Source organism: Haliotis asinina, chromosome 6 (assembly GCF_037392515.1).
Source record: "Haliotis asinina isolate JCU_RB_2024 chromosome 6, JCU_Hal_asi_v2, whole genome shotgun sequence".
NCBI classification, from domain to species: domain Eukaryota; kingdom Metazoa; phylum Mollusca; class Gastropoda; order Lepetellida; family Haliotidae; genus Haliotis; species Haliotis asinina.
Window position 1 is genome coordinate 31,606,291 of NC_090285.1, and position 10,325 is coordinate 31,616,615.

At 40.1% G+C, this 10,325-nt stretch overlaps 1 pseudogene; it reads right to left on the reverse strand.

Annotated features, from left to right (window-relative positions):
* Window positions 1–2,743: 2,743 nt before the first annotated feature.
* Window positions 2,744–7,942, reverse strand: LOC137287791 (uncharacterized; annotated as a pseudogene).
* Between the last annotated feature and the right edge of the window lie 2,383 nt (window positions 7,943–10,325).

The window sequence follows — 10,325 nt, forward strand, 5'->3', positions numbered from 1 at the left end:
CCTGCATCCAGACGGTGTTACATCCCCAGAAACCGATCCGACTGATCGTTCGATAATGAAATCCAACACGACTGTTAATCCTTGGATGATCAGAACTGTAACAGGGACCGTGAGTTTCACTAAACAAAACAATGCGTCATGAAAGACGAGTAACCATCCTTTACCCACTCCTCTGTCACCATGATGTATGTCACCTGGTACGTGGTGTAAGAATGATAACATCTACCCCAAGAGATAACATATGGTGTGTTTGTCTTCGTTTGGACCAGTGACTCCTTATTTGATTAAGTTGATACTAAGAATGCACTTTTAAGTGTGTACGTGTATAATGTTTTCATAAATAAAAGCAGAACCTAATATTGGTCAATAAAATACTAGACCTAGAGAGCTTGGGTTGCCACTTGAATCATGGTATATTTAATGCTCTGACACGCCACGCACATATGAAGATGATCATATATAATACTCTCACACGCCAAGTACATAGGTAGATGATCTTATATAATGCTCTGACACGACACGCACATATGAAGATGATCACATCTAATACTCTCACACGCCAAGTACATAGGTAGATGATCTTATATAATGCTCTGACACGCCATATGCAAGCATAGATGGTCATATGTAAAGCTGAAAATCTTAGGCTATGAGTTCCGTACTGTAAACCCACGATGTGGTGACATATTTAGCCCACGTCTATGTACTACACGTATTACATATGTGTTGCCGTAGACTTGCTGACGGTACATTTAGTGTTGACACATGACTAGCGATGCTTAGAAAACGCTTCCTGATGTGTTGTTTCAAATCACACATTCTGATACGACATTGTCTTAGTAACTAAATGACCGGGTATCCATGACGCCTCGTATCACTAACTTTGAGACTGACGTGTAGATAAAAATATCTGTAGACATTCGTATGTTGAGTGGACAACAAGTTACTCATCTGTATTCACAAACGTCAGTATATATCGCATGTAACCTCGAACACTTCCTCTTCTGCTACCTCGTTTAATACTCAATAAAAATAAAAATGAAAATCAATGACTTTTAAAGTTTTTAATTTGAGAGTAACCGAGTACATTATAAAGCTTCAGTTTTCTGGGAGAAAACAACCCAAACATAATTATTCGGTATACGATAACGGTAATGAAACAGCATTGTGAAATGCATTAACGTTGGGTTTTTTCTTCCATGACTGATAGACACGACTCTTACAGTGCCTGTGTATATCAGTTCCGTCCGTTCATTTCAGTCCTATATCAGTGAGTGTGTGAGTTTAGTTTTACGCCGCTTTTAGCAATATTCCAGCAATATCACGGCGGGGGACACCAGAAAATGGGCTTCACACATTGTACCCATGTGGGGACTCGAACCCGGATCTTCGGCATGACGAGCGAACGCTTTAACCACTAGGCTACCCCACCGCCCAGTCCTATATCAGTGGTTTGGGCGTTGTATATAAGACAAACTACGGTTTATATTAACTGTATTGATCAGAGATGCGATCGTGCTGCCATTGTCCAAAGTGCTATAATTTCCCAAAATCGTGGCTTGCAGCGCACGCGATGCCAGTATTTGTGCGTACATGCTCGAAAATAATCCACGCCGCTAAAATAGTACAAGTCTATACTTGTATATATGTGCAATAACATAACCACACCCCTATCATAGTACCAGTCTATACTTGTATATATGTGTACTAACATGGCCCACACCCTTTTTATAGTATCAGTCTATACTTGTCTATGTGTGTACTAACATGGTCCCACCACTATCATATCACCAGTCTATACTTGTCTATGTGTGTACTAACATGACCCACACCCTTTTCATAGTATCAGTCTATACTTGTCTATGTGTGTACTAACATGGCCCACACCCTTTTCATAGTATCAGTCTATACTTGTCTATGTATGTACTAACACGACCACATCCCTAATATAGTATCAGTCTATACTTGTCTATGTGTGTACTAACATGGCCCACACCCTTTTCATAGTATCAGTCTATACTTGTCTATGTATGTACTAACACGACCACATCCCTAATATAGTATCAGTCTATACTTGTCTATGTGTGTACTAACATGACCCGCACCCTTTTCATAGTATCAGTCTATACTGGAGTATATGTGTACTAACATGATCACCATCTCTGACACAATGCCAGGCTGTATCTCGCACCGTCCAAGACTAAATACCTAGGTAACCAGCCGCCATGCCCTAGTCATGATATAAACATGCTGAGTACCAATGAAAAATACACAGGGCAGGATGGCGAATCAACTGAAAAACCGTACATATGAGGTGGAAGATACAAACACGTGTAATATGAAACATCGTACATTGATGGACACATTCATTCAGGAATAATATTTGTCTCTGTTTTGAATTGTGGTCAAACGGACGAATCATCAAAAGTAATTGAACTGAAATACTATTTTACAGATTTGGAAAGGAACCCCGTTTTTCTCCGACCAACACTAATTACATAACATTAAGCGGCTATCCTCGCGTCATTGTAGAAAAAAACCTGTCACCAACAAGTAACAAGTTTGAGAATACAGTTTAACTAAGATAAAGCATGTATTATATTTATCGAATTGTCGCCAGAATTACATTCCTATCAACTGGTTTCAATGAGAACCATTGAAATGGTGGGTATAAGCTTTCCTCCATGTCTGAAATTGACACTCTTATCTGCATTTGTCAGAAACAAATAAAAGGAAATCGAACTTAAATCTTTAAATCAATATGTCTGATAGGAGGTAATGAGTTAGCAGGACGTGGCAGTTGGAGTGACGTAGCTCCGAATGGTGCAGGCAGTGAACCCAGAGAAACACCAGTATTGCGGGCAGAATCACCCCAGGCACGCCGACTGTCAGGGGTGTTCTGAAATTAACACAAAACATGATATGAAGCTGATAACGGTGGATGAAATGAGTATATTCACTTCACATACTCATTGACACTACAGGTTGCTTGGTCCTAATGTCATGGATGACATCACTAAATAGTCATACTATGTGTTTTGATAGTTTCTGGTATCACTGTGTGTAAGAGACCAACCCTCATTGTTCTGAAATATCAGCAAAACCGTATTCATGAATTTACAGGTGAGAACATATTTAACTTCCCGTTTCATATTGACTATAAACGAGGAGGCATTTATGTTAATATTTACTTATTAATCTTATATAATTGCAATAAACAGGTTGCACTGTGTGAATGTGTTAATGACAAGAGTCATGGAGTATCTGTCACTGGAGTATCCTTTGGCTGCCCACAGTCTAAGCTTGTCTTTGTTGAAAACGAATGTCCTAATTATATTATGATCAGAGCTTCATTACAGAGCAATATCGTATTAGAGACTGACGATTCAAACAATTTTCGATGGGAATATTTCATGCACCATATAACAGTCTATAGATTATTCGAAAGGTACTGGATATTTAGTGTCTTTAATGAGATAAATAGTAAAACAGTGGGACATCGACCTGCTGTTGGCATTTGTCGTTGACATTGAAATGACCATGAATGCTATTAAAATGATTGGTGTACCCAACCTACTATCCATCGCATCATTTACCATGAACTGTTAAACTAATGATTATTATTAATAGTAATATAATAATATGTTCCCAAGACAATCGTGAATATGACTAGGAAAACTCCTAATCAAACGCTCCAAGTCATCATGGTTCATGTCAGGGCATTCTTACTGCAGGCCAGCTCCAGGATCGTTGAGAATGTATTTTTGTTATTGGCGGAGACGAACGCGCCGACAGACCTGGACAACATGGTAACATGTTAATGTTGCTCTGGTGGGGGTATTAAGTAGAAACGTGGGCCCCGCCCAACGTCGCTTCGTCAACCTTAAACAGGCACGACGTTCATGTCGGCGTCCCAATATCACAGTGTGTGCCTCCAGCATTAGAACTGATCAGTGACGTGGCCATGAATAACATGTAATGGTTTTCTGTTAGCCACAGAGATTTCACCCCACACCATTACCGAGCCAAAACGGTCGTTCTGTTCAAAGTTAAGGGCATGAAAACGTTCGTCTTGTCTACGCTACGCTCTGCGGCTCTCAAAGAAGTAAAAACAAGCCTTACTTTATCCAAAACACTCCTACTCCGACTCGTTCTTGACACGAACGACGTTTTCCATTAGTGTAATGGTCTGTCAATCGTGGGATGGTAGGCTCCACCTTGAAAGCCGAGTACGAATCGTGTCCACTCGCTCTAACACTTGTAGCTCAGTAAAGGTCATGTGCGTCTGCTATGGCCATTGGTCGACTAGATCAACGTGTGCCATCGAAGTTGACATCGTGGTTGTAATATGTCAACTAATGACTGTGAACATAAAGACCTCGTCACAACACCACAAATGAAAGTTGCCACTCCTAGAGTGAGAGACGCCCCATGTCATGGTTGGTTCAGTCTCATCTGGGATTCGAACCCACACCATCAGAGTCAGGCACCTAATCGCCAGCACACGATCATAAGGTGCCTCACCTGATGTGACTCGATCCAACAGAAGTGGTAGAATCAGTACTTCGCTAAGAAACTGTAATCCCAAATATGACATATGTTACATTTAATGCCACTTTCTAAATGGCATTGTGTGAACACTGTTATATATTTCGTTTGCTTCTTTACCATCCACCATCGTCTTCTGATGACTTGCATCCATCATTCATCACAGCAAAATGTTTTATCGTTTTATTTTAAGACCTTTGACAGAATTTCCATGAATGTATGGCCCTCATACACACACAACTATTTACACGCTTTCCATTTTGTTTGTATGTTTATGGAAGGAACATTTTTAAGTTGGAAATGTTTGCCTCATCCACTTGACCCTTTGATATTGATTAATATTATAAAAACAAAACCATACATATTGAGGGGTTAGAGAGTGGTAATGTTTTAGTAATACACAATGCATCCTGACGTGCATTGGGGTAGGGAATGACATGTTTTCGTTTTAATGTAATCACCGTTTTGTGGCACTTCTTGTATATAGCAAAAGAGATCGCAGATAGACAAAGCACTGTAACGAGCCCTCCGACGACACCTCCGATGATCGCTGAAAATATATGGTCCATGATGTAAAATGACAAAAGGTACTATGTCATAATCAGGTAAAAAATGAAGGATGTTTCTTGGATGATGGGATTCCAACCTAAATATTACCGTCACCTATAGCAGACATAATTAAAGTGTAGAGAAAGTTGGAAGCTTGTTTGCACATAACTCAAGCACAATGACTTCATCAAGGTTATAAACATGTGCAATGACGACGCTGAACCTAATACTCTAACCAGTCGTACTAAATTTACTACATGGTCATTTAGATGTGAAAATGCATGACAGGAAATATCCCCGTCGTTGACAGACTGTGCCCAGTAAAGAATGTGCGACAGTATGTATGTATTACCACGCTGTTGGGATGACATATGGTATGTGTCGTTATGAACCTCCAGAGACGTCGATATTGTGAATGTCCGGGGTGGAATAGGCCTTCAGCAACCCATGTTTGCCATAAAGGCGACATTGCTTGCCGTTTGAGGCGACTAACGGGATTGGGTGGGAGGCTCGTTGACTTAGTTGACACATGTCATAGGTTCCCAATTGATCAGATCGATGCTAATGCTGTTGATCACCGTATTGTCGGGTCCAAACTCTGTTATTTACAGATCGCCGCGATATAGCCAAAACATTGCTTACTGAGGCGTAAAACTAAACTCACTCACTCCAGTGACACTACTCTATAGTCTCGCCAAGTTCTCCTTTTACCCAGTTCACCTTTATAGGCAATGCGCGGGCATTTCCCAGGAATAGTCCTGGACGTTGAATTATTTTACTTTAACGAGTTTTGAAGACTGGTGTAAGTTTGTCTTGCTATTACTGAACGTAACGGTAATGTATCACATTATTGAAAACGTCCAGTATTTTGTGCCGATGTCTGGTATCGACCCAACAATACGTCGTCAGCTTCGTGGTTATATCCACTAGGCCATGAAAAATCGCTGTAGAAGATGCGACCCGTCGTCAGTGTGAACCGTGCGTTTCTCGCAAGATGGGTAGTGCAGGCACCGCTCATGGAGGACACAGGTAGTGCGCACAGAGCACATGTATTGCCCTCCAAGGCAAGGCATCAACTGCCAGTCGCTTCCCGGTTGATTTCAAAAGTAAATACAAAATATTGAAATTGAGTGTCAGTCGGTTTATAAGTTGGACCAAAACCTTCTCCTGAGTTTTGTTGGAAAAGGTGAGTCCTTGACCTTATAAACTTGTGTCAATCCTGTGGGCTCTGCTCAATTTCCCTTGCTGCAGGCTTACATTTTCAAACAAAACTTCGCAGTCGGTTTTGATCCTGCACTAAACATATATTACATACAAATGTAAGTAAATGATTATGGTGATTTATGATCCTTCTTACGTGTATTAGACTCAGTAGTATCAGTCACTGTCAGTAGTATCATTGTCACTGACGGAGTCCCTTTCACGCGTGTTGTGCCGGAAGTAGGTGTGTCTGATGTGTCTGGTACAGCAGTCATCACTGATGGGACCAGTGGGGTCGTAGTTGTAACCTTCGGACAATAATGTGTCACGTCTGATGGAATTTTCGATCCACATGCCACAGACACAAGTCCTTTATTAGCAGAAGCTGAAAATACAGCACCGTACCCATTCAAGCATGCTCATTTCTGCATCATGAAGTGCAGTCGATTGAATATCGAATACGCAATGCAAATGTAATGGCTACCACACATGTGCCACCAGTTGTATGTCAATAAATGTTCCCCCATACATATATATCACAAGATGATTACATGTACACACCCCGTAGTTTGTCATAGATCGAAACAGGTCATATCACACCAAACAACTTTGATGAATTCTGAATTCCGACTATGGTGAATGAAAACCAGTTGTTTCAATTACATGTCTAAAGGATACAATACCTGTCACAAGAATCCACAGCAGTCCACTGGTACTCGTGCCAACGCTTGCAGTCTTGTTCAGGGTAATGTCTATCTTGCTGGTATTACTTTGAAATAATATGTTGTTAATGGTGTCATTACACTTGAAAATGGCGCGATTTCCACCTTCCTCCGAAAAGACGAGGGTGCAAGAGGATGAGTTCACGGTGTTGCCAACAAGTTTAACGGTGAATGCCTGACTGACATGTATATGCAACACAATGAGAGTTTGTATCAGAATGGACTGCCTGGTTGTCAAGTAAGAACACCTGTGAGTCTTTGAGCGTGGAATCCCCGGTGAAACTCAAAATTTTATCATCTGAAAATGCAGCGTTGCAGTCACGGTCAGCAATCACATGAAACAGATCTGAGTGGGTGAGTGAGTGAGTTTAGTTTTACGCCACACTCAGCTATATTCCAGCTATACGGCGGCGGTCTGTGATTAATCAAGTCTGGATCAGACAATCCTGTGATAAACAACACAAGTCTGATACGATGACATGTGTCAGCCATCTTTATATGGATCACACGAAACCTTTGGATGAGTACTCTCGTGTGCGGTGTCAGGAGCGGCACGAAACATCCTTAAGGTAGGTCATCATCATATGTAACAATAATGATGGAAGTGATAATTAGATGCCCGTGAGGTATCAGCCAATAGGAAATGACGCTGATTAGAGTTCTATATAACGATGAACACATCAAGTGTTGAATCGATAGTAAGGCTAATACCTGAAACGTTTGATCACACCCTTCAGGAGATGTAGTGGACAACGAAGCCTGTCATTTTTTGGCCTTATTCTAGTATCCTGTCAAACATTTCTAAGTCATACGTTGGTAAAACTATTATTATGCTGATTATGTATGTTATCGTAAAGTGTTAGAGTTGTCTTGAATGTATCTATTCAACAGTACTTACCATCAACACATTCGTATTCAAACATAATGCAATTCTAGTCCATTTGGATCCTGTCACTGTCTTTCCCATTCAACTGACAGTACTGTCTTCCTATGCATTGTGTCACAAAATCTTTGTACATCTTGTCCTGTCCCGGGATCAGTAAAGCTTTGACTGGAAGTTCATACGTTCTCATGTCTTCAACAACCGTCAAATTCTGACAACATTGGTCACAGGTCTTACCACTTAGTGTCTTCGATGTTATCAAATTTTGACAATGCGAAGCTGTTTTAAATTGTCTGGTTGTGGACATTTTGGGATACATCTTTTCACGATCTTTACATCTACCGGGATCGGTGGAGAACTGGTGTGGATAGCATCCTGCTTTGGTATACGTCCTATTCCCAGCGATATCTGCATTGGGGAATAAGAAATTGGCTAATTATAGCATATCATCAAGGCTGCATTTACCTTTACGTTGTATTTACTTCCACGATGATATACTAAGGTACAGTTAACGTTTCAAAGCATTCAGACTTACTTTACTCAAAGTGAGTGAGTTAATATTTAACGTCACATCGGCAGTATTGCAGCCATATCGTGACGAGAGCATCCTTAAAAAAGAAATCTATGTATATGATAAAAACCTGTCAACGACGGACAGTAAAACAACTAGAATATCACAATAAGAAATAAAACTAGCGTGAAAAGTTAAAACTAATATTCATATTCAGACTAAACAATATAAAAACAGGCTATATAGATCACCAACAACTGAAGGTAGATCACCATACTAGGGGCCATGGGGACTTACAGTACTTCTGCTACCTGCATGGTCCCTAGCTGGATTTACATCATCCCCTCAGCTGCTGGTGATTGTATGCAAGATTAGCCACAAATTAAAATGACACATATTCTACGGCTAAGACAAAATGGAAGATCAAATTTGACTTTAAATGTTTTGGGACTTACGTACCCTCTCAGGAGGACAATAATTTTACAGTGCTTTAACCCCCCTCGAGGATACAGCCACTAACACTCTAAGTTACTAATTCAAACTTCCAAGCATAAAATATTTTTCTATTTACAATTCATTTAGCAAATCTAATTCTTTTAAAAATGCAATAATTAAATGAGAGCTAACAGAATTAAAAAGATCCTTCAAAGTTCGTGAATTAAAATATTTATCCCTTGTGATGGAATATTCAACACAGTCAAGCAGGACATGCTTGACTGTGATTCTTTCATCACAAGGGATACAAAACGGAGGATCTTCACCTTTTAATAGATACTCGTGAGTATACCTCGTATGGCCAATGCGACATCGTCGCAGAATGATCTCCTCAAATCTGGACTGACAACCCAAGTAAGTATAACCGATATAAGGTTTTATTTCATGTAATTTATTTATACCTACTTGAGTGTCCCACCTCTTCTGCATCAGATCACGGATATACGTTCTAATGCAAGCTTTGTAATCTGAATATGGAAGAAGAAGTGGTGTCACAGATTTGTTGAGTGCTGCTTGGCAGCAAGATCGGCCATCATATTCCCAGAAATACCTACGTGACTAGGTAACCAACAAAAGACGATGTCGTATTGGCCAGTAGCAAGAGTATTATACAGTTCCATAATTTCTATTAAAAGTGGATGTTTACAGGAAATATTTTTAATAGCTTGAAGGCAAGAAAGAGAGTCGAAATATATTATATACTGTTTACGTTTCGGGTGTCTTTGGATATATTTAAGAGCTGTTAATATGGCGTTAGCTTCTGCTGTAAAACTAGAACTATTATCTGGTAATCTAGAAGATATTGTTCTGGATCCAATGACAGTAGCACAAGCAACTGCACCACCGTCCTTGGACCCATCTGTAAATAAGGATTTGTAATTGTTATATGTATGTTTCAATTGATTATATTCTTGTTTATACTGTAATTCATTGGTTTCTGATTTTTTAAATGTAGTTAATGTTAGGTCAACCTGTGGCCTGACCAAATGCCAAGGGGGAGAGGAAAGAAGACGGAAAGGAGCTATATTGTTCAGCTCAATGCCAGCAGCAGCAATAAACGGCTTTATTCTGAGCCCAAGAGGTGGAACAAGAGAAGACTTTTTGCTATACAAATCCTCATAAAGAGGATTGAAGACACAGTTATATGCACGGTTAGATTCGTTAGAGTATAGTTTTGTGATATATTGTAAAGATAATTTGATACGGCGTTGTGCAAGAGATGCTTCATCGGCCTCAACGTAAAGACTGTCAATAGGTGAAGTTCTGAAGGACCCAAGACAAAGTCTTAGACCTTGGTGATGGACAGGATCAAGAAGTTTTAGATTGCTTTTGCAGGCTCCAACATAGATGATGGAGCCATAATCAAGTTTAGAACGAACGAGTGATCGATACAGGTGGAGAAGAGTAGCTTGATCCC